General features: G+C 37.3%; 1 protein-coding gene across 1 annotated transcript in view; it reads left to right on the forward strand.

Annotated features, from left to right (window-relative positions):
- The window catches only part of NR3C2 (nuclear receptor subfamily 3 group C member 2), a 346,713-nt gene that overhangs the window by 109,760 nt on the left and 210,981 nt on the right, over positions 1–25,972 (forward strand). The window lies entirely within an intron of this gene.

The following is a 25,972-nucleotide window of genomic DNA, read 5'->3' on the forward strand; positions in this document are numbered from 1 at the left end:
ACAAATTTTAGGTGTACACTTTGATGAAGGGTAAAAACAGCTATAACCTTGGAACTGTCATCTTAATATTATTTTTTTTTAATTTAATTTTTTATTTTTAAAAATTTACATCCAAATTAGTTAGCATAGAGTGCAACAATGATTTCAGGAGTAGATTCCTTAGGGCCCCTTACCCTTTTAGCCTATCCCCCCCCTCCCACAACCCCTCTAATAACCCTCAGTTTGTTCTCCATATTTATGAGTCTCTTCTGTTTTGTCCCCCTCCCTGTTTTTATATTATTTTTGTTTCCCTTCCCTTATGTTCATCTGTTTTGTCTCTTAAAGTCCTCATATGAGTGAAGTCATATGATATTTGTCTTTCTCTGACTAAATTCACTTAGCATAACACCCTCCAGTTCCATCCACGTAGTTGCAAATAGCAAGATTTCATTCTTTTTGATTGCCGAGTAATACTCCATTGTATATGTGTACCACATCTTCTTTATCCATTCATCCATCGATGGACATTTGGGCTCTTTCCATACTTTCGCTATTGTTGATAGTGCTGCTATAAACATGGGGGTGCATGTGTCCCTTCGAAACAGCACACCTGTATCCCATGGATAAATGCCTAGTAGTGCAATTGCTGGGTCGTAGGGTAGTTCTATTTTTAGTTTTTTGAGGAACCTCCATAATGTTTTCCAGAGTGGCTGCACCAGCTTGCATTCCCATAAGTGCTTTTTTTCTAAAGTAATAATAGCCATCAGCCTTTATGATTTCTAATTTAGCAACAAACTTGGAGAGTTCTTTCCAACCCAGAGTTCATTGGACAATTCTCCTAAATTTTCTTCTGATATTCTTAGAAACCATTGAGCTTTCAGGTTCATCTTTACCAAGTAATATGCAAAGCCAGTATTCCTACCCTGCTCTCCAACCTCATGAAGTGGAGATGAGGAAGAATGAATGAGCCCCAAGGTGAGAGTTGACAGTTGTACTCACTATTTAGTAATAAAAGATGATGTTTTTTATTTGACAGGGTCAGGAAAGATGGTATTTTATACATGACAAGGTCAGATATCCTCCAGAAAATGTCATGTTTCATTTCCTCACACCCTTTGTTCACCTGGATGCAGGATATCAGAACGTATAGACATTGTTCTCTTTGGAGCACCACTGCTGCCCTTGTACTGGGAAGTTACTTGTCTTCTTTTGTTTCTAAAGTCAAAGTGTATCTTTATATATTTATGAAAATGGTAGTATTTCATAGGATTTCTAGAAATTTTATGTAAGTGTGGAAGAAAAGCTTAGGTTTAAGTTGTTACTTGGAAGCCTTGTAGATATGTCATTGTATAACTTTCACCGTGGAAGTACCTTTAAAGTGTAAAAGTTTTCTAATTGTCATATATTTATTTTTTGAATTAGAGTTACCTTGGCCCTCATATAATGTAATATTTCTATTTGAAAGACACTGTCACCTCTGTGCTACCCCTTAGGTTGATATGTATAGTCCACTGAGGGGACTTGATCGGCTGGTTCTTTCCATGTTTGGGGCAATCTTTTCTCATGGTCATTTTAGTTTTAACCCATCTTTTTTGTCATAAGAAGTAAATTCTAAAGACTACTAGATATACCTTTTGCAAGTAGAAGAATGACCTTTTCTTTTTCTTTTTTTTTTTTTTTCTTTTGCACCTAGGGAGAAACCTAATGAATGCCAAAGATGAGGTTTAGATCTGCTTTCTCTTGACTGATTTTGGAGAATATATGTGTATCATTTATATACTATGAGTGAACTTTTGAATATAAAGTGACATGGGAGACAAGTGTTGACATTTTGCATGAATGTGCACATATGCCTAAAGCTTGGAGTTAAAAAAAAAAACAAGTAGCTTTTTCTTAAATCTTTATTTGCCAAAATCAGAGAAATAAAAATATTATTAACAGTATATAAAAATTTTATATTCAATAAAAAAATTAGACTTTGATATCTAAATTGGGTTATACCTGCTTGAGGCATGAAGGGTGTTGTTTCCTGGGATACCGTGAGCTTGGAGACGATGGAATAGCCCAAAGGAACCTCTAGGAGACACTGATATCTGATAAATTGATGAGAGAGACCCTGTTGTTTCATCAGGACTCCAGATGGGCTAGTTGTGAATCTAGGTTGTATTTCATATGTTTGTGGGTTGAGGACCTCATCAATTTTGAAGCCATAACTGTCTAGTTTATAAATGCCCATTGAGAATGAATCTGATCTTATGCATATTATGGGGCTTTCACTAGGATTAATTAGCTAATATTTGTTGAGTTTTATGAAGATAAAAAGCACATGTAGGTGCTAGGAGGCATATTAAGTTTTTCCACGTAACGCCAAAATATTTTCATGGTCTCCCTGTCTAGTCAGAAATAAGAGATGATTAGTGACCAAGCATGTAAAGGTAGGAGGTGATCATAGATTGAAAAGCTATTAAGTCAATTTGTGATTTAGGTGTCAGGTTAGACAAATGAGTTAAATAAAACATTTTCCAATTAACAGATGGAAATTCATGAATAATCACTAGGTATTTTGAATTTAAATTTAACTTAATTTTAAAATTCTCTTTGTTAATTGAATTGTTGACTTTAGAATTGGTCAGAATTCAAATCTAGTCTTCTCTACCTTGGGCAAGTTACTTAAACTTTGTCACCCTCAGCTTCCTTGCTTGTATATAGAGAAGTTTTTATAATTTTACCAGGAATTGCTTGAGGTTGGTGTATGTAAATCTGTTAGTGTGCTACCTGGTACATAGTAGGTATTCAGTAAAGAGAAGTTGCCTTTCTACCTTCTCCTTTTTACTTTACTTAAAAGACTGTCTTTTTACCAAAAAATCTCTTGTGATGTAAAATTGGTATTGTGGAAGAAAGGGACATGAAGTTTTAGAAGAAGGAACCAAAAAGTATAGAATCTAAGCAGTGTAGATGAAAGATATCCTAATAGGTCCTTGGGATTGCATGTTGGATAGGACTTAGGGCTGGGGCGCCTTCATTAAGCACAGTTTTTCATTTCCTCATTCATGTGCCCAGTCTCCAGGCCCCTGAAGGTGTTTGCATTTTTGACCCTGATAGGCCTTCATCACATCCTCTTATTTTCTAATATCTTATAACTTTAGAGGTTTTAAATTTCTGCAGATACAGAGAATGAAAAGGGAGAACATAAAAACTAATTATATCATTAAGCAGTCTGGCAGAAGTGTGGTTAGAGATTGGTTGAGACTGTATGTCAAAGTCAGATTTGAAAAATACAATTCTTTTGGTATCAGAAGACCAAGGTTTATAATTTGTGCTCCACCATTTATTGGCTGTGAGGCCTTGGATAAATTCTTTGAGCCAGCACAGTGCCTGGTTCATTGGTGGTTGTTAACCTGTTATTAGTTTCTTCCTTCTGTTAATTGAGACTTAGAATACAGTTCTGTATTAATGATGCCCTCTTTACTCTTCAAACTAATGGATACAAATGTAAAAATCTGCATTGGCTGGGTGGATAACTCCTGAAAACTGAGGACAGGTAGCTTAGTTGCTATTACTAGGGAGAAGACTTGTTCTTTTTTGGGGAGTGAGAGGGGTCTACTCCTATTCCCTTTACACTGTCCAAAGTTGTCGTCATTTCTGTTTCTTTGGCAGAGGAGACAAAGACAAATGCTAGGATGTTCTTAAAAGGCAGGGCTTTTGGCTCTGTGTCTTTTCTTCCTTGGGAGCGGATTCTGTGTCCACCTTTGCAAGAGGTAGAATTTGTAGAGTGTTCAGGTGGGGAGCAGGTGTATTCTGTGCCATGAGAACAGATGCCTCTCTTTTCCTTAAGCATCTTCCTCCCCATGCTGATTCTTCTGCCTTCAACTTCTCCCCTCCTTCTACAGTGGGAAGTAGAACATTCCATCTTTTGCCCCACCACCTCTCTCCTTATCACTCTGGTCATTTCTATAGCAAATAGAGCCCCAGCTACAGGTGGCAGAGCTCTGGCAGGAAGCTGGTGTTGAAATAAATAGCCGTAGCTGTTGGGGCCCACCATTGCCTCTGGAAAAGGACAAGCTGGGGCATAATATTAAGGCAAGAAAGGAAACCTGCGATGACCAAAATCCCCCCACAAGAACTAAGAGGCTTTAGGGGCTGGGAATGGGAAAACACTTGGCCATTAACATGTTGGTTCACATTCTTCTGCCTGGCTGAGCCATGTTCCTTTGCATACAGGTGAGACCATGCATGTGAGAGGAAAAATGTATAGGTGATGGAGAGAAAAGAGTGAAGTCTAGCAAGTAATGTCTGTGCTGAGAAAGGAGATAAGACTAATAGGTAAATACTTTGACTCCTGTAAGAGAGCACACCCATCCTGCCCCTTGTCCAGTCGTATCCATGCCTGTCCCCTTGCTGTTCTACTCCCTTAGGTGTAATCATCATTAGGGTGTCAGAAAAGGGACTTTGGGAGCTCTAGTACACTGAAGTTATCAGCTAATTATTGACTATGGGAAAGAACAGGAACTCCAGAAGCCATCATTATAGTGTGTTTGGAGGGGCTACAGACTATAGATAACGTTTTTGCCACAATAATAGCCCCTAAGATCCAACAGTACTATAAGGGATCACTGTGGTGAGTTTGAAGGGTACATGAAAATGTCCATGATTAGCATGTTTTCCAGGTTTTTTTCCTCTTCTTCTTTTTTCCTCCTCCTTCCTCCTTTTCTAAACCTTTCTTTCTTCTTTTTTTTTTTTCGGATTGGAACTATACAAGGTTGAACTTCAATTTGCAGATTCACATATCCTCAACTAGATTAGCTACATATCCTCAATTTTAAAATGTGCTTTTTCTCTCTCTTCTACATTTTGGGCTTCCAGAAATTGATGTTTCTTTTAATCAGTAAGAACACGTAACGTAGGCTTTTCTCTACATCAATCAGTGCAGCATCATACCATCAATCATGACTTAGAATTGCGGAAATTAGATATTTTTATTTATATTCCTGTTGAACCACACTGATTGTTGAAGATTAATGCCCTTACCCAACTGACATCTTTTTCTAGTTTAATTTTAATTTCTTCCCATTAATGTATCTTCTTCTTCTGTAGACCTGAAAATATAGAACTGAATTATCAGATAAAAATAATTCTTACTCAACTATGGACTTATCTTAGATGGTACATCTGTAAAGAAGTAATTAAAGTAGTGGTTTAGATCCATTTAAGTTCTGTTTTATGAGTATGATGATTTTTAGTGGTATTTTATTACTGTGCTTTTACTTCTAATTATTTTTACCTATGTATTAATTTACAAAGCAGATGTTCTTCTAGAATATTTAAATATTTAAAATATTTATATTTAGTCATAAGCATTAGACAGTGAGATTTCTCAGTTGTAAACATTAGACGGTGGGATTTCTCAAACAGCAGGCTCCGTTTTTGAAAGGTGACCATTGTTAGTAATGGTGAAGCTTCGTTTTCATAGAGATTAATAACGTTTGTCAGTCCTTGTTCTAAATGTATGGTTTAAATCTATTTGTTCCATAGACAGTTGGTGTCAAAATCCTTCAAGCCCTAAAGAAAAACAAATAACCCTGAGAATCTAAAGTCTTTGAAAGATTGACATCTTGCATACTGGAACAATAGAAATAATGGGTAATAAAACCTTTTCCTGGACCAACTAAAGCTATGTGTAAGCTAAGGAGTTTACTCTAAGGAGTTCTAAAGAACTCATCTTGGAATAGTAATGTTAGAAAACTTGAAGTTTATAAACGTACTCTGAAAAAGATAAATTAAAAAAAGGAAACATCTGTAGTTCTTACAACAACCTGGTTCCAGTGATCTTGCCTCTTGCTGGTTGAAGTTCACATCTAGAGTGAATTATAAGTTAGAAACAAAGTATGTTTTTGAGGATCAAACTTGCCCAAACAGTTGTTAACAGTGGTATGATTCACTGAACAAAATAAAACAAAACTAAAATCTTGAATCTTAAACCCTAAAATTAAAACAGAATCTTGATAAATGCAAGCCAAACTCATACATGTATGTATATATGTATCTCCTACTTACAGACAAAACAAAACAAGATCTTAGATACTATCTACTACTGTAAGGGTTCATCTCTGAATATCTTAAAGGATAATCATTTGCTGTAATTCTTATAGGTAGGGGAAGTACTTGGCTTAGTTAGCACAGCTATTGGAGAAAACTTTCTTTTATCATTTGCTACCACTTGCTTACTTAACTGCAGTAGTAAAAGTCAGGGTTGTCTCTCCCTGGTGAGTAAATTACCCCTTATTTAGATCTGTTTTGATCTTACCCTTTTCGTGCTGTAGCACACTTGATAGATGACAATCACACGTGTGAAAAGTCCACATCTGCCGTCGCGAGAGAATACCTAGATTTCATGCAGAGTTACTGTACTTCACCTCATGACTTCCTGCTTGCCCTAAGACCAGTCATCTCTTTCTCATTGATCTGTAGCACACCTGTGTGTGATGACATCTCTGCTGTTAGAGAAGAGGCTAACAATAGGGACAGTGTACTGGAGATAAAAAAAAAAAGAGAGAGAAGCTAAGCCATACATATACACAGATGCTGCTTTGCAATGTTAGTTACTTGGTCTGCTTACCTCCTATAGTTTTAGTGTATTGTAATATATAGGAAAGATGTCATTTTATGGATAAAAATACCAAGACCCAAGCTATCTTGCTCAAGGTCACAAAGCTATTTGGTAGCAGAGCTGAGTGATTTTTGTATGATGAAATTTTGCGTTGATTATGGTATCCCGTCCCCATGTATGCACGCAGCGCTCCTATACTCAGTCCTTAGGCACAGCAGCAGGCCTTGTGATGCTTGTTTTGGAGAATTTGTGCTTAAACAAATGATTCCATAACCTGGATGTGGCCCTGCAATGATGATACTGATTTTCTTTTTCATGCCCATGTAATATTTGAAGTAACATTTGGCTTCTGTCACAGATAGTTTGCATGTCTTTAATTTGCTGGACTGTGGCAATTAAACAACAGCAGAAGACTTGCCCAGTAGTTGTTAAGGCAGATAGGATGATTCTTTATCCAGTTAAAGACAGCTGATCTTTTCTGAGCTATGCTATTTTCTTTGGTTAGTAATGGGGATACAGGAAGAGAATGGGCCGGTGGTAGATGCTGGTCTCACCAGATGGTTGTCATTCTGCACTGAGATTTAGGTGTGTTCTTGTCAGAGCTGTGTAGACTTTGGAAGTGAGTAATTTTGTGGAATAAAAACATATGCAGACATTTTAATTTATGTAAGGTTTAGATCTTGGTATTGAAGACTTTTGAAAAAATGAGGCAGATGTAATTTTTATTTGTTTTTCCTACAGAACCATTAGGTTTTTATTTTTTATTTTTTACCATAACTCCTCTTCTTGTACATACATTTAAAATAATGCCTAAATGATTTATGATGTATCTCACGAGGAAAATGAAAACTAAATACCTTTTTTCTTTGAGATCATTTTTTGCAATCATCAAATCCCCATACCCTCTCTCTACATTATAACCACGTCAGTTGTATTTTCTTTTATGTAGCTTCTATACTTTTTATCAGTTGTTCAAAATAGGTACAAAGCAACCTGGTTGAGTTATATTTCATTAAGTAACTATAGTTGTGAATAAACTGATAAAATGATAATGTCTTAATTTCTCTAACTGGAAAATTTTAAAATCCTCTTCCACTCAGATAATTATCTTAAAATTTTTTTTTAAATATTTATCCATTTTGAGAGAGTGTGAGTGGGGGAGGGGCAGAGAGAGAGAGGGGACACAGAATCTGAAGCAGGCTTCAGGTTCTGAGCTGTCAGCCCAGAGCCCGGCATGGGGCTCGAACCCATGAACTGATCATGACCTGAGCCAAAGTCGTTTGCTTAACTGACTGAATCACCCAGGCACCCCTCAAATATTATGAGACTCCTTTAAATAAATAGATTCAATTTCTAGTCTCTTAAGTCAATAAATTAAGGCATTAATAGGACTATGATTTCTCTTTAAAAATACTAGTGAACATTTAATTTTTAAGGGGAATATATTGGACCCCAGAAGGCATGTTTTGTTAAAATAATGTGAAGTATAAATACATAGTATCAAATTGGAGTCACAGCCATAAATCAGTAATCTATATAATTAAGCATAATTTTTGGCTCATTATAAAAATTTCATTCTTGAAACAAATTGAGAAGAGAAAATTTCACAAATACCTATTGATTATTTCTCATAATTCAAAGTGACACTTTGTATGTTAAATTATACCAGTTTTTTTTATCCCTTCCTGTTTGTAGACCTGTAGAAGATAATACTTTCCCTTAATGTTCCATAAGAATTGGCATTTGTATTGGGGTACCTGGGTGTCTCAGTCGGTTGAGCGTCTGACGTCGACTTAGGTCATGATCTCACGGTTCACAAGTTCAAGCCCCAGGTTGGGCTCTGTGCTGACAGCTCGGAGCCTGGAGCCTGCTTGGGATTCTGTGTCTCCCTGGCTCTCTGCCCCTTCCCAGCTCGTGCTCTGTCTCTCTCTTTCTCTCATAAATAATAAAACATTAAAAAAAAATAAAAAAGAATTGGCACTTGTATTAAATCACTGCCTTACAGAAATTTGTGTATAGCAAGTTAAAGCTACATTTACATGGGTTGTGGCTTCTCAGAAGGTAAATGATCTCATTTTCCCCCTTAAAAGAGGGATTAAAAATATTATATGCTCACCATAAATATATACATATTTTTATCTTAAGTTATTATGCATAATAACTATATATAACTACATATTGGGTAAATTAATATTCTCAGCCACACCAGACGATCACTATGAATATTTTACATATTTCCTTGTAATCTTTTCTGTGTGTGTGTGTGTGTGTGTGTGTGTACTACTTCACGTATATTGAATGTAAATGAGATAAATTTTTTTTTTTTGCTTTTTTCATTTAGCATACCATAAGCATTTTTAGTATGGAAAATATTTTTAGTGCTTGCAAAAAACATATAGCCTATATCATGTGTCCTTTGTTTACATTTTCTTTTTTTGACCATTCAAGTTTGTGTTGTTGTTTTCCCCCTCATATGATTCTCGTAATGTGCATATTTGTACTTAAATCCTCATTTGAATGCTAACACTTTAAGATGAATTCTAAGACAGGGGATTTATAAGGTCGAAGAGTGAGAATTTTTGAAAGTGTAGGTCATAAGACTTTTTATAAATGTAGTAAAACTTCCATTACAATCAGCCTTAATTTTCAATTCTCATGAAAACAAAATATCCTTAAAAGCTACATCAAGAAAAATTTTCAACAGGTATTGCAGGACCTTACAATCTGAAAGCATCATTGTAACGCCACGTTACTGACTAGTCAGATAGGCAGGGGTTCAGAGCTTTCCAGAAGAGTTTATTTTTACCTTGCTCAAATTGCATTTAGGTGTTGAAGAATCGGGGATAACAGCTAAATGTGGCAGCTCTGAGGTGGCGCTGCAGTCATTTTGCCTGACAGGTGGGCTCCGACAGGGTGACAGCTTCGAACCCCAAGAGTGGTTGTGGTTTGCAGTGGAATGAACCGTGCGAGGAACTAAGAACCGGGCCGGCCAACCTGGGAAGAGCCTGTTAGATTTAGGGAGGAATTGGCAGATCCTAGTGACGGGATAGTGAGCCATGATGTAGGAGGAAATCTAGTGCTGGCCCTAACTATTCTGGTCCCATGACATACTGCAAAAGCTGCTTTTTAAAAATAAATTCTCATGGCAACTTTGATACTGTCAAAACATTGGTTATTTAAAACTTCTATTTGCCTGAATTATAGATAATCAAGAGTTTTCAATGTTAAAAGTACATAATTGTCATTTACTATATGATGTTTACAAAACTCTGTTTTCAGTGTTAGAATTTTGCATAATAGAGATTTTACATCATTTTCATTGTATAAAACACTCAAATTGTTTAGCATGTTAATTAAAGATTCTGTGTAATTACTGGATGTATGTTTTCTTAGTTATGAGAACATTATGGTAATTTATTTTGCTATCAGAAATAGGTGTAGAATTTGCCGTTGTTTTTACAAAGAAGTTGTAAATGAAGGCTTTAGATTTTAATTTTTCTTTTGAAATCTTCTGGATTTGATTAGGCTTCACCTCAGAACCAATGCGGACATTAAGATACTTCTAAAATGAGTTATCCTTTTTAGGAAATCATAAAACTATTTGTTAGTGATTATTAGTAACCTTAAGATCATGTTTAAAATATGGACATGCAGATGGTTTTCTAGTGTTTCATTAAACGTTGTATTGAATGAAGGCCTTTAGGTATTCGGTTTTCTGACTGTGTAAACTGTAAATAATAAATGTAAAATATAATTTTAAAGCAACCAGACCATTAATTAGGAAACATCTATAAAAGTATGTGCATTGTAAACTCGCAGCACCTTCTCCATGACTAAGACCAAGTAAAGCTCTTAAATGTTACGAAGGCCTTGTATTTTAAACACGGTTATAGATCTGAAAGAATGATATTTTTCACAGAACTAAAAAAATGCCCAAGTCTAATGCTGTGCTAAAAATAGTGTACTTGCATCTGACATTGTGTTGATTTCTGGTGAAGTGTGGAAAGGTGGATACTTCACCCCCCTCATGTCACACGTGCTCTTCCCTTTCATTTCCACCTCAAATGATGTGATTGTGTTGCTTATGAAGATCTTTTCCCCCATATAGTCCTTTTGTTGTTTCTTGTAATGGAATCCATTTTTAGTAGCTCTCTGTAGACTTTGTGATTCCTTAGTCAGGTTTGGAACTGCAGTATCATGCACTTGCTGTTACAATAAAATATACCTCTTTCAAAAAGAAGTTGGAGTATTTGCAGCTTCTGTAAATAAGAACCTTCCATTACCTGCTTTCCTCCTAGCAAAAGTGTAAGGAACAGGTATATTAGCCATTTTCAGAAAACCTGCAAGTGGGTGCTAGCAAAAAAAGGCTTGCCATAGGATTTGGGGATCTTAGTTTTTACTGTTGAGCTTAGCGAGAAAGTTGCTGTGCTATTTTTTCAGAATACATACAGGAAAGATAAAGCCAGCCTGCAGTAGGTAAGGCCAAAGCAAATAAAGTTTAAAAACTTGATATATGACAAACATTTGAAAACCCTGCTTTAGTATGATGGAGAGAGCAGAGAATTCAGAGTCAAAACCTGGGTCCCATTTTCCCACGTGACTAATAACCATAGAGGCTTGGGTAGGTCACTGAAACTCAGTTTTCTTTCATTTTTAAAATGGGGAAAATAATATGCATATTGCACATTTGTCCTTGGCATTAAAAGGATTTTAGTATTTTGCTAAATTTATGATAACAATGTTTAATTGGTTTAGTTTTCAAACATTTTTTTTTAAACGTTTATTTATTTTTGAGACAGAGAGAGACAGAGCATGAACGGGGGAGGGTCAGAGAGAGGGAGACACAGAATCCGAAACAGGTTCCAGGCTCTGAGCTGTGAGCACAGAGCCCAATACAGGGCTCGAACTCATGGACCGCGAGATCATGACCTGAGCGAAGTCAGCCGCTCAACCGACTGAGCCACCCAGGCGCCCCGCAATTGGTTTAGTTTTCAAAATGTAAATTGAAAGGTTCTTCCGTCAATTCAAAATCTAGTAGGAGCCATACCAAACTGTAGTGTTGTTGTTCATCAGCAAAGTTTTCTCACAAGTGTAACACATTGGATGGCTTAAAATATTTTGTGTATCAAAATTTCAGTTAGTGAAATGGACTTGTTACAAATTTGAAGTTTTTCAGGACTAAGTATGTTAAAAAGTGATCATGTTTTATGGTGTTTTTTTTTTTTTAATGGATTTTAATAAATCTGCTTACTGCTCACAAGATAAACGTTATTGGACTGCAGCCCAAGGACTTTGTAAAGGCTAGCGTTTCCTTTTTCTGGTATATTATCCATCACGTTTTATCTTACTTTGGTATGGCATATTCCTTGCAGTTGGTAATAAAAGAGAGTCCTCGGTCACTTAAACAAGTAATTAAGAGCATCATTTACTATTTCTTGCCTTTGAAAAGTGTTAATTTTATTTGTTGTGGGTTAATGATGCATTTATTGTCTATGCTTACAACTTATAGTAGTTCAAAGGTGAATCATTCCAATAGTAAAAAAAAATTCTGTAACATTTAATTGCATTACAGATCTTTAACTAAAGACATATGCTTTATTTTAAAAAAAAAGCTTTTATAAATTTGCTGAAATGCGATACTAAATGAAACTCTGAAGCAAGGGTATATTTATTTTAAAAGTATGATTATTTGGGAAAATGCCAGCTACAGCCAGGTTGAGTCATCATTTTATGAGACATTTATTTGAATTAATGTGACATTCTTTAATGGAATACCATATAAAACTGTATATGACTTGTCAAATGAGATACATTATAGTTTTTGCAATTTTTCTTCTCATTATACTTTAGCAAGTGACTTTCAGAGAAATTTATTCTCTCTTCCCTTCAATATTGTAGTGCCTACCATATGCCAGGCACTGTACGAGGTACACAGCTACAGTAGAGTCGAGTCAGACAGACCATCAGTGCTGTGCTGGTAACGGTAAATGTTTTAACAATGGGCTTTCCATCTGGGAGGAAAGGCCCTGGCTTTTAGTGGTTGTTGCTTTTTATAGTGTGAATACTCCCACCACCCTGATCTCAGTCTACAAACGTGATGTGATTGAATGAGTTGTGAAAAGGTGCTAAGTGGCACAGTTACCTTCTTGATAGAACAAATGTAAATACCTAAAGGACACAGAGTAAAACAGGAAACAATAACTTTTGAGCATTTATTATTCTTTTTAACAAAATTAAATTGTAATGTTATAGAAAGTAATTTTTAATAATAGCTGTAGTTTAATGACCGATTTGCAGAATTCCTACAGATTTAAGAACTGGCTTTCCTGAGCCAGTACAAGCTATCTCCAATACAGTGCTAAGGGGTGAATACACTTTAAAAAATAAAACACATGTTAAAAGGTGACGTGTGACCAAAAACCAAAGCAGAAGTGGGAGCAAGGAATTGCCGTGTTTGTGTGCACATGCACGTACCTGTGCTGTTCTGGAAAGGCTGGTCAGTAGAGGCTTTGCAAATGCCACGGGCTGACTCTAGCTGATGTACGATTTCTAAGGGACAAGGACAGAGATATGGAAGCCTGTTGGAGGACATTCTGTAGTGATTCATTTGATGGTCACTTGAGTCATGGCGGTAGTGCTGGAGGTGATGAGACATGACCAAATGCTGCATCTTATCTGCTCGTAGAGTCAATTGGGTTTGCCAGTATGAGGCACGGGAGAGAGGGAGGGTGACTCCAAGGCTGGTGCCTGGGCAGCTGGAGAAATGGAGTTATTATGAACTAAGATGAGGGAGACCACTGAAGACTTGGGGAGACAAGTATGTTTATTTGCCTATGTTGTGTTCTACGTGACCGTGACATATTTAAGTAGATCTGTGGGGTGGGCAGTCGCATTTAGGAAACTGGGGAGAGGTTTGGGTTGGAGATACAAATTTGGGAGTCAGCAGAACAGAAGTGGATGAGGTTACTGAGAGAACAGAGAGCTAGCTGTCCAACCCAGTGGGAAGATAAGGATGAGACGGTTAAGGAGCCTGAGCAAAGATAGCCTGGGTGTTAGAAGGGAAACAGTGTCTGGAAAACAAGTCAAGTGCATGTTTCAAGGAGAGAATGATCCAGTATGTCTGAAGCTATGGGTTATATAAGTGAGAACTAAGAATTGTTTTGGCCTTGGAACGTGAAGGTCCTTTTTGACTGTGGTGAATGTGGTTCTGCTGTGGCTGGCCATGTCCAGAGACTGGTTTAATGAGACTCTGGGAGGAAAGAAACTGGAGACGGAGCGTGGGGAGTTCTTTCCATGGTTTTGCTGTGAAAGAGGACAGAGAATTTGGTGAGAACTGGCTTGGAAATGGAGTCAAAATGTTGTTGTTGTTGTTTTTTTTTCTCTCTAGAAAAAAAAATAGCATACTTGTATACTAGAATTTTTTTTTTTTTTTCCTTGTAAAGTGTTTCTAAAGCCCCCTTCCTCTATGATGCAGAGTTTATCTTTACCCTCACTCTTCTCCCATCCGGGCGTTTATTGAAAACATTTTCCTTTCTTTCAGTAGGCTCCCCCTGTACGTAGGAAACACATTTGTTGTCGCCTTTTGTCACTTGATTCCTGTCTTTGGGGAACAAGCTTGTTCTCTGTGTTTCTCAGCTAAGTTGGGCGTCCACCCCCAAAGCACTGCTGGTACCACCTCTAGATCTGTATGCATATTAAGTAAATATAAACATGAGCTCCCGAAGCAAAGATCCGGTCATGTTTGGATGTGTGATTTGGAAGGGCATTCACAAGGTGTAAGCTCGTGGTGATTTTGATGTGAAGGATGTTTTAGTAGCACCGCGTCACACACATCTCATGTTTTCTCAGTGTCTTCGTTTGTCAAATGTTACTTCCCAATCTCATTTCATCCTGTTGGAAGTCTGTAAGTTAATACTTGAGGCAACTCTGTTGAAGAGTCTCTGATAAAGTCTGATGGAAATATAACACAGAATAACTGATTAATTCCTTAACTCGCCGTTTTGTTTTCACTTTCTGATACACAACACATTTTAGTTGCATTAGTAAGCTGTATCTGAAATCATCAAAACTAATGGCTCCAAGAGAGAATTCAACAGAGAAAACAAATCATAAATAGGAAAATTCCTTCAAAGATGATTGCCATTTCTCTTTGCCAAGTTTTATCTTTTTTGCATTTTTTACCTAATGCAATGTGAGATAATAACTATATGTGTATATAACTATATATAGCTTGGTTTTTTATTAGTGAGGTAGAAATAGAAAAAAATTTAAATCCCAAAACCCTAACCTGTCAAGAAAAAATTTATGTTAAAGGGAAAAACCTTTCCTCTTATACTGTGCTGGGATATTAAGATGTAAATTAAAGAAATAATCTTAATTGTTATTTATAAAGCTGTTCCATTTAATCCATTAATTCTATTAAAAGGGACACATAGTTGTAAACAAGTATGATCTCTTAATTATGAGCTTATCCACTACAAAATTCCTTTCATCGTTTCATTTGCCCCATAAGGCATATGTGCTATAATCTATTTTTAATGTTTTGCAGCATATTTATAGGGTGAAATTATGCATTTAAATCTTTGGTATGTGTTTGGAAACCATCTGTTATAACTTACTGGAAAATAGGAACTTCCTTCATTAATGTGTTCCCTTATTTGGGGGACTTAAATATTTAATAATATCCTTCCTAGTTCACAACTGAAAGAATGAAAAACATTATTGAAAAGTAGTTTTATTTATTCCCACAGGGGGTCCAAACTTTACTGCTTTGCATTCTGTCATATTTTAGAGTTGTGTTATAAAAATAAACATTTATGATTTACTAAGGCAGCAAAAAAAGTGGATGCAGTTAACAGTAATTTAAACTTTAGGATGTGTTCAAGGAGTATTCATGAGAGACTTGTCCTCACATAGAGAAACAAAAAATTATTGTTTATTCGAAAATATACTTGGGCATTTGGAGAAGGTGACATAGGGGATGGATTTGAAACTGAATACAAGAGTCCCAGATTTCAAGGAAGTTTAATAGAGTAGTAAGATATGCATAATAATTCACGAGTCTGAAAACAGGGGTAGAAGAGGTTTGTACAAATTGGTCACCTCTTGTTTTGTGTAATCAGTTTACAGGTAATTGCTTTATGAAAGTTACTCTACTTCTCTCTTTTATCCCTTTGCAAACGTATGATCATTATCAGATGTGTTCTCTCTTCCCTCAGTTTTTCTTTCTTACTATCTAAGACATTTTACCTTTTTAAAAATGTATATCAAGCCCCTCCCTTCCCCAGATTGTAGAAATGTTTATATGGCTTTCGATATTAAAATAAACACACTTCCTCAAGAATTGCAACTGCAGGGACGCCTGGGAGGCTGAGTCGGTTGAGCGTCCGACTTCGGCTCAGGTCATGGTCTCACAGTTCGTGAGTTCGAGCTCCGCATCGGACTCTGGGCTGACGGCTCAAAGCCTGGAACCTACTTCAGATTCTGTGTCTCCCTCTCTCTCTCTGCCCCCTCCACCACTTGCACATGTGCGCTCACTCTCTCTCTTTCTCAAAAATAAGTAAATATTTAAAAAAAAAGAATTGCAACTGCATATATCTCCTTGCCTTCCTGTAAAAGTTGAAGAGTGAACAGTGAAGAGGCTGTTCCAGGTGTAGGAACCCTCAGTGCTGCCTCCACTGTCTCTGTAAAATGGTCAGCTGAAGGAGGAGAGAGACACAGAGCACCATGGGTTCCAAATCTATGTTGGCACAGTTTTCTCAAATTCACATTGACATCTTTGTAAGTGAAATACATGTATGGAGGTGCTACAGAGAAAATGATAAAATCCACCTGGGTCAACAGATCCTCAGTGCACAGCTCAAAGTAAAATTCTGTTTTCTTGAATTCACTAAAACCAAGAATCCACTATCCCAGACTTTTCCACTTAACAGTCACTCTGTCTCCTCTTTGATTAGTATTCTTCCCGTATTTCTTCTGATTTTCTGGTTTTTCCATGTGTGATTTATTAGTAGAAAGGAAGGTAAGTTAGAGAATTTCATTTTACTTGTACCATGGTTTAAGACAATCAAGTTGTCAAACAACAATAAAAGCAGGAACATCATAAGAAAGAGATGGTTGGGTTTTAGCTTGAGTAACAGAACTTAGAGAATTCTCCTTTTTAGTAGGCTTCATCCCAGAATTTTGTTTCCCCATGGATTTGGAAATATAAACATGTTATTTAACTTTTATTTCTTCATCCTAAACAACAACAATAACAACAAAAACAAAAACAAAAAAAGTGGGGAATATACAGAAAATTAAAGAAGGGAAGTAACCAGGATTTGGTCTTCAATACAGTGAGTTGGAGGTTGACAGACTGACATCATTCCTGGTCCTTCTCCAGCGATTATTTGTATAAATAAGTCCTTTGAGGTGAATTACCTTGCTGTTTACTTCATTAAAGCCAGTTTCATCAGTTGGCAAGTTTTTACTTTAAAACCTGCAGACCTTAAGCATGGGGTCTGGCCCTGTGTTTCTGTATGGGATGAATGTTAATGCAAGCGGCTTAAATGTGTTCAGTGCATAATTATAACAGAATCTGAGCTAGAAGGCAAGGGATATATACTTGATACTAAATTTTTTGTTTAAAGTTGCTAATGCATATCATCAGTGATGGAATACTCTGATATGATGTCTCCTGATAATGACACAATAAAAAACAGTATCACCTATGTAGTATTTTTGCCAAAGCAGTTTATTGTAGGTCTAAATATGAGAAAACAAGACATTTAGAATGTAAACCCCATTTAAAAAGTCTGATTCTTAAAAAAAAAAAAAAGATTTTTCCAAATGCAATAAGTAGACCTTGATTGGATCCTTATCAAAACAAAGTATAAAACATTTTGGGGATAACTGCGAGAATTTTAATTTTTTTAATCTTTTATTTATTCTTGAGAGATAGAGAGACTGTGAGCAAGGGAGGGGCAAGGCAGAGAGAGAGGGAGACATAGAATCTGAAGCAGGCTCCAGGCTCCGAGCTGTCAGCACAGAGCCCGATACAGGGCTCGAACTCACAAGCCGTGAGATCATGACCTGAGCTGAAGTTGGATGCTCAACCGACTGAGCCACCCAGGCGCCCCATTTTTTTAAATGTTTTATTGACAGTTTTCATGTTGACTATATTTTATCTATTATTGAATGAATGCTAGTTTTCTCAGGTGTGATAATAGAATTATGTTCATGGAGGGGAATAGTCTTAATCTTAGGAGATATATATTAATGATAGATGGTGTAAGATTGTATGATGTCTACATGTATTTTTGCATGTTTCAGTAGAAAGAAAACTGTATATATTAGGGCTTTCCAGAGAAATAGAGCCAATATAATGGATCTATATCTATGTTTGTATCTGTCTATTGAGAGATTTATTTTAAAGAATAGTCCTTGCAGTTATGGAAATTGCGAAGTCTAAAATTAGCAGGATGGGTCCCCAGGCTGGAGACCCCAGGAGGACCTGATGTTAGAATTCAAGTCTGGAGGTCTGTTATCAGGATTTCCTCTTGCCTAGGGGAGGTCAGTCTCTGATCATATTTGGGCTTTCAACTCACCAGATGAAGCCCATTCACATTATAGAAGGCGATTGACTTTGAGTCCTCCAATTTAAGTGCCATCAAAAAACACTCAGAGAAATATCGTTTGACCAAGTATGTGGGCACCATGGCCCTGTCAAAATGACAATAAAATCAACATCATACTATTTCTATCCTATCTATGTATCTATAAAGAGAGAAAACAAATGTGGGAAAATGCCAACAGTTGGTTAATCTCGGTACAGGGTTTACTGTGTATATGCATCATTCAGCTTTTTTGTAGGTTTGAGCATCTTCAGACTAAAGGGTTGGGGAGAACAGAGACAAGAGGAGTTGTTTATCATTCCCACACATTTCTTTGTGATCTAGGCTTTTGGATACCCATGGCATCTTGTGCCCCCAACTTTTCTTTTTTGGCAGAAAAAAGTTAAAGTGCACCAGGCATCTATCTTAACTGTTCAACAAAAGAGGCCATCTTCTTTCCCTGAGTGCCAGCATACCACCAAGAGTCCCCTCAGAGGTATGTGAATGGAAGTCACACACAACAGAAGGAAGAACATTCTGTTTCAATCCAGAAAAAGCCTGCACATCCAAACCCCTGTTGTACCTCTTGCTTCCTTGGGTGGTTAGTTTTGCCTTTTTAAGAAGATGTAGGTGAGGTGATAGGCTGCAGAAGAAGAGTTCACTTTACAAAAACATGCCTTAAACTGTAACGTGCTGCGCAGAAAATACAAGGTCATGGCACGGTGTGCAGTGGTGGTCAGAGGGCTGTTGTGGGCTGTTTGACTTTAAAGTGGAATCAACTCTTGTCCTTTCATTAGTCTGTCCTCAGAATCCCTTCCATGGCCTTCAGGCTCCCACAAGTCTTTCCTTTCTGAGAACTCTGGGAGCAGCTGCTTGTTTGGCTTCATATGTAAAACAAATGCAACTGGAATAGCCCAGGACACATACTGAATCTGTAAATTCTCTGAATTATTATAAACTATTCATATTCCTGAGAGGATGTCCACCTGTTTTAATAGTTGTAACATTTCTTCGATTCCACATCCCCAAATTGAGTTACCTGCAGGCAAGCCCCAACTTTTCCCCAGCTCCGAGGTCCTGGGTGTTCATTCATCCACAAAGCACTGCTTTGCCCAGTCGATCGGAGGGCAGCCCTAGATGTGCACAGCCCCAGTGACGGTTGTCCCCAACTTCCCCCCAGATCATAGCCTTTTCTTCCTTTTGGAGATTTTCAGAGGAGTTCTGGGAGTTGCAATTTTTCTTTTCTTTTAAAGAACGGGATACTTGACAACAGGATCGAGTGGCATCTGCGCTGTTCCGTAGCCCAGCCCTGTGCCCCTTGCTGTAGCCGTGGGGGGAGGTGCTCAGCACGGGGCACAGCACATGGGACCCTAGTGCTGCTGGGAAAGCCATAGCCTTAGCCTCTGCCAGCCATCTTGGGTTTTTATTATTATTACTATTATTACTATTATTTGAATATAGTTGACACATATGTAGTTTCAGGTGTACAACATAGTTACTTGACAAGTTTATACATTATGCTGTGCTCACTGCAAGTGCAGCTGCCATCTGTCTCCAAACAAGGCTATTACAGTATCACTGACTGTATTCTCTATGCTGTACATTTTATTCCCATACTTATTCCTTCCCTAACTGGAAGCCTGTCTCTCCCACTCCCCCGTCCCCCATGCTGCCAGCTCCTTTTCATTGTCGCTGCTGCCTTTCGTAACTGGCTTTAGGAGAAGATTTGTGTTTTATATTGAGGGGAATGGAGAAAGAGAAAAAGCGTTTTAGTTAGCCCTGGATACCAAAGATATTTGGTCTAGAACAAAACCTGAGGAAAAGCATCCAAATTACTTAGACGGAAAATGAACAGCTTCATGCTTCCCTTTTCATCGTGTATCTACCAGAATGTCAAAGTGTTCCGGCGACACAAAAAATGCTTTGCGCTTTTTTCATTATTTTGTAAATGAGAAAGTTTTTGTTTTCATTGATCACCCAAGAACTGCAAGAAATGGTAAATAGCACATAAAACTAAATATGTGTTGTTTATTCATTAAGGATAAATTCCAAATATGAAAGCCTTAGCTTATGGAAGACATGGCATATATACGATGGCATTTGTAATTTCTCTGCCAACAGAATAACTGGAATTTCTGTGCTTTGTTGAATGCAAACGTTGGATGAGGGACCAACAAGGGGTTGGAGTTCTGCAGAAAGTACTCTTCAGTATCTGCTATCTTTTCTAAGACCTCCACAGAAGTCATTTGATCAGCATATTCATTCATAGGTCAGTGTTTCAAGTTGCTGTTAGTGATTTTTAAATTAGCTATGCCTTTGCTGGTAAAGAGGAAGTGAGATTAGCAATTAATTCATTCTAGTCCCTTATTTCTAGTTAAAAAGACTATACCTTCTAAAAATAGCAATCAAGATGCAACACATTCGGTCACCCGTGCCACTCTCCTTCCTGGCTGGTTCCCAGAGCCAGTCACTCTTCTGGCTTTTGTTTTGCTTTATTTTGTTTTTACCTTAGGTTAGTTTTGTATGTTCTGGAGCTTCATATAAGTGGAATCATGTAGTATGTTTTTTATTTACTTATCATAATGTTTTCAAGTGTTCTCGGGTATTTTTTTTTTTTATTGCTGTATTGTATGCTATTGTCAGAGTATACCAGTGTGTCTCTTCTATTGATAGACACTTAGAGGCTCTTTTCCAGTTTTTGGCTATTAAGAATAAAGCTTCTATGAATGTTCTCCTACATGACTTTCTGTGGATAGGGTTCCCCCCCTGCTGCCTTGGGAAAATATCTAAGAGGGGAATTATTGGATCATAGAGATGTATGTTAAGTCTCAAATAAACTGCCAGACGTTTTTCTCACAGCGTAGTATCTGAGGGTTTTTTTTTCTTTACTCCTTCATCAGTGTTTTAGGTTATCTGTGTTTTTTTTTTTTTAATTTTTTTTTAACGTTTATTTATTTTTGAGACGGAGAGAGACAGAGCATGAACAGGGGAGGGGCAGAGAGAGAGGGAGACACAGAATCTGAAATAGGCTCCAGGCTCTGAGCTGTCAGCACAGAGCCCGACGCTGGGCTTGAACTCACGGACCGTGAGATCATGACCTGAGCCGAAGTCGGACGCTTAACCGACCGAGCCACCCAGGCGCCCCTAGGGTGTCTGTATTTTTAATTGTAGCCATTCTGGTGGATGTATAGTGTGTGACTTTTTAATATCAAGGCAAATTTCTCAGAAGTCTAAGGTCAGTTTGAATGTTATGAATTACTCTAAGTTATACCTACATATTTTAATTAGAAAACGTGGGCTCTTTTTAGAATTGCCCAGGTATTTTTGTTAATGGGTTTGAATTGAGAAATTTAACAATTTAAGGTAATAGATAATGTTTAAGGATAAGGTAAAAGATAATGAAAGCTAACTAGGCAATTATGAGCATTCATCACATTTGATGTGAAAACTTATGTTTTTTTTTAATATTTTTAAATTTTTATTTATTTTTGAGACAGAGAGAGACAGAGCATGAGTGGGGGAGGGGCAGAGAGAGAGGGAGACACAGAATCCCAAGCAGGCTCCAGGCTCCGAGCTGTCAGCACAGAGCCCAATGTGGGACTCGAACTCGTCAACCGCGAGATCATGACCTGCACTGAAGCTGGACATTCAACCGACTGAGCCACCCAGGCGCCCCAGAAAACTTATGTTTTTAATAGGTTGGTTTGTTCATTAGCTAAGTCATTTATTTAGTTCACCCATTCATGAATACTTTTTAATGGAATTGCCTAACAACGCTGTCCAGTAGAGTTTTCCATGTTGATAGACGTGGTCATTCTGTGCTATTCAGTATGGCTGGCCATTAGTAACATGGTTGTTGAGCAGTTGAAATATGACTAGTGCTACTGGGCAGAGGATTTACAGTTTATCTTAATTATGACTTAGCGGCTACTGCATTGAATAGTGCATGGCCAGGTAAATATATCCAGGTGTTGTCTGGTCTTATATCATAAAATAACAAAAGTGTCTGTCTCCTTTATATACTAGAAAGTGCAAGTCTGGCTGTAATCATTGCCTTTAATTCACTTAAATTTTTGGTATTTGGAATTTTATTTCATATTCTTACTATTTTTTTATTGAAGTTTTTACTGTGATAATTTTAGATACATATGCAGTTATAAGACTTAATAAAGATCCCATATGTCCTTTACCCAATTTCCTCCCTTGATAACATTTTGGAAAAATATAGTACAGTGTCACAACCAGAACATTGATGTAGATACAAATACAAAATTCCCAGTATGTGAAATTACATTTTCTGTATACTTGATCTAATGCTTAGATTTAGAATAATAGCCACCGGTAAGAAATTCTTTCCACTGGTCAGTTGTTTCTATGCATGAATTGAAATGGGCAGCCGATGCAGACCCCTTTACGTTTACAGGATTAGAAACTTTCTCATCTATTCCATTTATGTTATAGACACATGTGCTTTTTTAATTGGTTAGATCATTACTGAGCAGATTGAAGTCATAAAGACAATGAATCATTAAAAACAATCCAGTTTTCTTAAGAATAAAGTCATTTGATTTCAATGATTATGTGATTATGAAAGGTATAATGTCTTGGTGTAAAGAAAGAAAACAAATAAAAGATTCTAATTAGACAGCAGTCTATTTTACTACTGAACCATAATGGGAGAAAATAAAATATTACTTGTTTCTGTTTTTTCCAATCTAGAATCTTTTATAGGAGTAAAAGGCATTCTTAAGGAATAACTGTGAATGCTGCTTTTTTTGGGTCAATTCCCAGAAATGTGGTAACATTGTAAGTGATGCTGGAGCACAGTTAAGTAAGTTGACAGTAAAAATATTACTGTAGTCCTTTAAAATAGTCTTTTATAATAATAGGTGTTAAGTAAGTGGGTGCTGTGATAATTGATTTCGATAAAGGATATGAGTCCAAGAAGATATTTTGTGACCTTCCTAAGCTTATCCTACATCTGCCTAGTCCTGTCTTATGACCCAATCTTCTTCTCTTTTTCCCTCTCTCTCAGCTCATACTAAGGGTCTCTCTGTTTCAAGGAAAGTATTAACTTGAGCAAAAGTATTAACTTGGAACAAAACTGTCCTGTGTTTTGTGTGCTTGCTGTTTTTCTGGATGAAATGGGTCGATTCTGAAATAAAAATGCAACTTTTCAAGGTCCTATCAGGCTGCAGCTTATGTGTGTCGTGAGTTGTATGGAGATGAGAAGGCAGCACAGCGTTAAAGCTGTTGGTGCTTTATGCACGTGCCTCTCCTGGGAGATATGGTGAAGTGAAGATGAATTAGGCAATAGGACTATTTCTTGTCTTTATTGAGCTTAGGTTCTAATAGAGGAGGGTAGACATGTGCCAGATGAATTCACTGTAGCGCCAACAGTGAGGGTATAAGAAAGAGCCCTTCACTCTTGGTGCGTGGAGGTGCCAACATTTGGGCGTGGCCTTAGAGGATTAACAAAGATGGTGGGAGTAGACATTCATTCTAGGTGTAGGGGATGACATAGATAATGGGTCACAGACCACAAATGTTTGTGTATTTAGTCTCCAGAGTAGAGGGGACATACGGGAATTAACACGGGGATAGAAGGGAATTAGGTGCTACAGCTGGAGCCTTATTGTGATGATTCTGAGTCAGGGCTATGGCTTTTTGGACTTTTTTGGGGGACAGTGCTTACTTTCATACTGAAATGTAATTGTCAATACATTCCGTTTTCTTAATTTTTCCACAGAATTATTCCTCAAAATTTTTCTTCTTTTATTATATCTGTATATCTTAAATATTAATTGAGTTCCAGAAGAGATGATCCTAAAATGTATCTTAAGGGGAAACTTCCATTTTGTGAAATGTCTAAAATCAGGTATAATTTAGTGACCCTCCTCCTCTGTTTTATCTTTTAATTTTTTCTTCTTTATGAATATATTTAAATAAGTTTTAAAATGTTTCATAGTTTTGTCAGTATTTAATACGAGAATGCTTATTTCATAGTCATTTGATTAACAGCGTTACAAAGCAGCATACTTTTTATATCAGTGAGGAACTCTAAAAGGAATTCTTGAGCTGGAATGAAGGTAGAGGTACTATAGTACTAGATTAAAATTCGGATTGTCAACAGTTAAGGTCCTTGGACTAAATTACAATAGAACACAGGATAAAGGGCTATTCTTGGAGGGAGTGGGTGATGATATGCTTAAAATGTTTTCAGACAATTTAAATACTGTTTTGTCAGAAGCAGCCACGCACAGGTTGTCTGTATATGGAAAACACAAAGTGGTTTTATGTATAATGTAGCTGAAATTACTTGGAGCTCATTAAATATAAGAGGTGGAACTGCCACTCAGGACTTTTCCAAATTTACGGCCTGGAATTGAAGGTGAATACTGAGTGCTGACCATGTTCCTAGTACTTTGCCAAGCGTTTGTCCCTGTTAATCCTCAAAACTAGAAAGCGGCTGCCATCCCCATTTTATAGGTGAGGACACTGTGGCTCAAGGTACCACATATTTAATTCAGAATCACTCGTGGCTAAGTAAGACACTGTGATGTGAACCTGGCTCTGTTTGCCCGCGGATCTGGTGTTTGCAACCACCAGTAATGTCACTGGATCAGTTTTTGAAAGAGTATGAAGGTCCCTAGAAGAACACCCAAGAAGCCAAATCCCCTGTTTGGGGGAAGGGTACTGGGAGAAGAGGGGCTTTGAGAACTAAAGGCCACTTTCATGACCTGGCGTGGATTACGGACCTTGTTCCTGGAGGAGAGGGTTGTGCTCCGACACAGAGACCAGGTCAGGGGCAACCAACAAGCCAGGGTCATGTGTTGGTAGGAGGACTTTTGTCACTCGTACCAGTGAAAAATCTGAAGTGATGATCTCTAACAAGTAGATCACCAGACTGACCTCTTACACCATTAGAGGCAGTACGTGTCTTCCTTTTCCCCTTGCCCCGGAAATGTGTTGTGCATACAGGCCAGACTCTGAATAGTTGACGACAGACACAGAAGACCCTCAGATGGAACACAGATTTCTCAGAATGAAGAGCAATATCAGTTCTGATTGTAAGAATTTAACTTAAATGTCAGCATTTTAGGTGAAAATACATTGTCATTAAGGCATTTCCAATCAGTAATGAGTTGGAGGAGGGAACCGCACACCCACACTTCACCAGCCTCAGCATCGTAAAGCAGAACCAGCGTCTGGGGGTTCCCAACAATCTCTGTCTCTGGATTTCCAAAATGTTCACAGCATGATCTGATGAGATGAAATGCCATTTCATCCTTTAAATTCTGATGCAGAGATAGGTCTGAGGACTACCATAACAAAATTATTTTCCTGCATGTGCCCAAGCAAGGAATTTGATCTTCTAAATGAGTGGTTATAAATCAACTCCACCTTTTTTTTTTTTTTTTTTTTTTGAGAAGGGTTTATATCTGGTTTGATCCTCTGTGATCAATCTTCTGATATATCCATATTACATATGAATAGTGGATGTTATATATATGTATTACATATTGCATTTGTTGAATAAGGGTTTACATTTTTACACATTATAATTCTGAGTTAAAGAAAAAACAGAAAAAAATGCTTGCCATAAATTCAAAGGTTCTTATTTTGAGATTTTTCAGGGTTTTTAGCCATGGAGTTAACAGGTAACTTTGTTTCGTGTCCTGCATTCTTTCAGAAACTCTAAATAGGTATATGTTTTAGTGTTCTGTACAGCTGTTACTCAATATCATCTCTCTGTCCCCTTCACCTATCATAGCCCTGAAGTCTAGAAGCC

Source organism: Panthera leo, chromosome B1 (assembly GCF_018350215.1).
Source record: "Panthera leo isolate Ple1 chromosome B1, P.leo_Ple1_pat1.1, whole genome shotgun sequence".
NCBI lineage: Eukaryota > Metazoa > Chordata > Mammalia > Carnivora > Felidae > Panthera > Panthera leo.